Genomic DNA, 4400 nt, shown 5'->3' with positions numbered 1-4400 from the left:
TACTTTCTGTCAACGGAATTACATGGCCTTCTTGAAGTCTTGTAACTTTTGATTTGAAGTTTCACTTTGCTTTTCAGTTGAAGGGTAACTTAAGAGACCAAAGCAATGCCATGTAATGTTCTCAATGTTACCATCAGAGGTTCTCTGATACATTTCATTCCGTGGCTTTATTTATACTGACAGATTCCACCGAGGCTGTTAAATTCGAATTTAAAGGAATTATCACCCATTGTCTCAGCAAGTAATTTCAGGAAATAGTATTTTAGCATTTTTACCCTCAGAGTTTCTTATTTCAGTTGTCATTCTGCTGATTGTAAAACTTGCAGTTAATGGGCCACTGGGATCTGGGTCTAACAGAATCCATTTTCTTTTACTTTACTTTTTTTACTTTTAGTCATTTAGCAGACGCCTTTCCCCAGTTTCATTCTTCTTTCCATATTATTTCACAGAAATTAAGACCTGGTCCTTTACTGATGTATCAGGAGAAGTGGTTTCTCACAAACACACACACACAAACACAGACCCCATCCACCACAAATACACACACCCCACCCCCTGCTACAAAGACTTTTGTGTTTGACCTGATCTCAAGTCACACGTCTTGAGAACACCAACAGCTACAGACTGAAACATTTGTAAGCTTGCACAGCTCTGGGAAGAATCCACTTCAACATCATACACAAACCTGGTAAGACTGATTATTTAGTAAAACTAATATCTTAACTAATATCTTTGACTTAATGTCAAAACTATATTTATACTGTAATTTTTCCTCAGATAATGTTTCCTCTTTTCTACAGTATCCTACACACAAGACTGGGTCAACTCATCTTCAGAGATTTTAAATGGAAACACAAGTTCAGAAGGTTGTTGCAATGTTTTATTATCCATTTTTGTATTGTTTCACCTATTCAATTAAATATTTTTCCTTTACTAAACATATTTTATGTTTTTTTATGTATCCTGCAAGACTTATGAAGAGGCTATGAGTAAGAAGTTTTCATAGTTTCACTCTGGAAAGGCCCAGCTGAAACACTCAATCACAGTTGTGGCAAAAAAGCCAAAGAGAGACAACAGTAAGTTTAGAAATTGACATGATGTTAAGTTATTCAATAGGATATTAGCCTGTAGTGATTATTGTCAACATTACTGTTGTTTTGCAGTTGCTTTTCAACATTGACAAACACAGAAAGAGCATTGTGGAGGACAGAAATGGTGGAGCTCAATGTAAGATGTGGAAGATGTTGATGTGGATGCACACAGGATCTACAGTGAGGAATGGAGACTGCTGGGACACATCATTTCATGTGTTATTTACTGCATTTGTTTGAAATCTTTAATTGAAATTGTTTTCAGACTGTTTTGGATGATATTTACTATTTTCCCATAATAAGAAGAAACAAACAATTGTTGGTTAAACTATATTTTTTTCGTTCTGCCCATGGTCTACAACCAATCACATCATTCACCTGTAGGGTTTGTGGAAGGGATATATTTTAAATGCAACCAATATAGTGACTTTTCTGTAAGGGTTTTGGGTGGAATAAATCACAAGTTGACCAATGAAATGACTTTTGAGTGGCCCAATAGCTGTCCGGTTTAGGGGTGGGTTTAGTTTCAAATCAACCAATCCAGTTTAACGCGAATGACCAAAAGGGGAGGGCACAGTGGCACAAAGGTGTGAATGTCCCCCTGAAAAAAATGTTTTGAATGGATTACTTGCCATGGCAACAAATGGCTGTTGCACGGAAGAATACCTTAGTAACATACATCCGAATTGGTACATATTTGGCAGTATAGACCACAATATTTCCTGTGTCTGGTCAGTAATACTCCCGGATTTGTCCAAAAATCTGTATCATGTAAAATCTTTTCATGCAGTACCTCTATATATACTGTACCCACCCAGACTTTGAGTTAATTCCTCTTCAGGCATCATCATAACCGCTGACCCTCTTTTTCCGTTGCTGGTTATTGTGGAGGGGCTGTGCTGGAGTTTATCAGCTTTCAATTTGCCATGTTTGAGCTCTAGGGGTCACAGTGCAGTCACACTACTCTCCCTGGGTTTATGGCTTTTTAATCAACTTCTACAACCTCTCCTATCTATGTGCTGCTAGCCTGAGGGAGCAGGGGATGTGGGAGGATATAGAACTGTATCTTAAAAAATACTGAGTGCAGCAAAACGGTCACGGTAGTATCTAAATGAGCCTTTAGCTTCTTAAAGCACCAAAGCCCTTTGCTGAATCTGTAATGTCTATAAAACTGTGGAGTATTTTCAGTGTAGTGAAGTAAATGACAAGGTACATTTATTACAGCTAATTGAAAGTCTGAGAGATAGTTGCTGTTGCTTTTTGTTTTGAATTTTGTTCTTTTTTGTTTCAAATTCATAAATCTTAGTCCATTTCGTTGCCAGAGCACCATTTAGATGGCAGCAACCTTCTGACTATCACACAAATGTATTACAGCATTTATTTAAAATAGAAATTATAAATGTCTTTACTGTGACAGTGCCTCTTTTGATAACTTTAATGCTGCTTTCCTTTTTGAATATATATATATATATATATATATAATAAAAAATGTTAATATTAAAATGATTATAAGCTTCGTTTTGAGGTCAATCAGATATATAAAATATAAATGTAATATTACATATAACATTTAAACAGACTAAAAAATTTTTTGTGCATTCCTATTTTTTGCATTTCAAACATTTAGATCATTTTAGTTTTAATTAAATTAAATTTTCATAATGATGCACGTTTTGCCCCTCTCTGTTATCATTTCCAAAAGTTTTCTCTTTCATCAGTAGTAACGGAGATGCAATTTTTGTCTGTAGAACTCCTTAAGCTCTAACAGTGAGATGGTTACACTTTGGGAAAAGTCAAGTTTAAATATCGACAAGCACAGTGCAGGTGTATTTGTTAGCACTGAACATTTTAACTTTAAAGTGCAGGTTCAACAAGAAACCCAAAGGCACCATTAAAGCGGAATAAAAGACTAAGTGTCAGCACTGAGCCTTGCACAACTTTGGGTCATTCTCAACTCTCAGATCAATATGAGCTGTTACAATTTCACAGTTGGTCATGCTTCACTGTTTGACACTTGTTCCTTTAGCGCAGGTTGGGAGAGTTTCTGAATGTGTGAGGCACGACAGAGAGAAAGAAGTAGAGAGAGGTCTGTCGCCATATGGGAGCTCACATTGACACCTCCAATGCACAGCTCCACTTGGCATGCAGTTGACAGTGTCCACTGAAGAGTAGCTGCAAATGAGTCCATTCTATCTCGCAGTTCCCCAGGCGGCAAAACAACCCCCTTCCTCACCTCCATCAGAGCATTATAGAGACCCTTAAGTGGTGATATACAAACCTTAACCTGGCTCGATAGGGGATATCATATATAATTTAATGGATCATATATACAAATGCCCTCTTCCACAATTTTATTCTTACAGATAGTGAGTGGGATGGCAGAGTACTATTGAGTCTAATGTACTTCAGTGCAGTACTTGATTGAAACTGTTTGCTTTTGCTAAGAATATGTTTTTTCAGAATAGGTCCTCGTGCTATTCCAAGCTTAAAAAAAAGGGATGCCCAATATCAGTACCATATTACAGTGGTTCTTAATCAGGGGGCCTGAGCAAATGTTCAAAGATGACTTAAGACAAAACAAGCTTTAAAATAAGCCTAAACAACTAAAAATCAGGATGGTTTTCATTTTAATATAGGCCTAACTCATTCGACAACTATTTTTTTTTTTTAAGAATCTTGGTTCCAACTCTCTAAAAAAATAGATTGTCACCTAACTTTGTGATATTATGATAACAATTTTGTGACCAGTCTAAAAGTATGATTTATAGACCTAAATTAAATAATGCAAATGAATATAATCATATAATGTTCAGCTCTCATATAATGTTCAGCTCTAAAATATATTTTATTTGATCTATTTTACATTTTATTTTATCGGGTAGAAATTGTGAGAAAAAAATAGATACAATTCCTATGCGTTTTTAGAGAACCTGTTTGAAAATACATTTGTGCAATTCCGGTGATGCTAGTGGCTCAGAAATGACAGACGACTTCATCTTTAAAGCCCAAAACACACGGCATGATTTTAGCAATCCTATAAGATCACTGCATATGTCACACTGTGTGACTTGGATCTAATAAACTTGGCTATGACGTTTTGACTATTGAGGCGTACGATACGACGCACGTTACTATAGAAGAATAAAACATCATCAGCATGCGCTAGTGGTAAACAAATAGAGCATGATAAATCACACTTTAGCAGTTAGAGTTTTTGTGTGCTGAAAAAAAAAGTGGAAGCGGCGAAAGAGGAAGGGATAAGAGCTTGAGGTAAGCAGTTTTATGTTTTAGCACCATGTCACGTTGATT

General features: G+C 36.1%; 1 long non-coding RNA gene across 1 annotated transcript; it reads left to right on the top strand.

The window, feature by feature from the left end:
* Window positions 1-606: 606 nt before the first annotated feature.
* Window positions 607-1673, top strand: LOC107721329 (uncharacterized). The gene is made up of 4 exons (XR_001637701.1): window positions 607-688; window positions 801-866; window positions 971-1076; window positions 1164-1673. It is a non-coding gene; the product is annotated as an uncharacterized LOC107721329 (long non-coding RNA).
* Window positions 1674-4400: the final 2727 nt, after the last annotated feature.

Source organism: Sinocyclocheilus rhinocerous, unplaced genomic scaffold (assembly GCF_001515625.1).
Source record: "Sinocyclocheilus rhinocerous isolate Xijiao unplaced genomic scaffold, SAMN03320098_v1.1 scaffold271, whole genome shotgun sequence".
NCBI classification, from domain to species: domain Eukaryota; kingdom Metazoa; phylum Chordata; class Actinopteri; order Cypriniformes; family Cyprinidae; genus Sinocyclocheilus; species Sinocyclocheilus rhinocerous.
The sequence above is the reverse complement of the archived record's forward strand: the minus strand, read 5'-3'. Positions and strand labels throughout refer to the sequence as shown.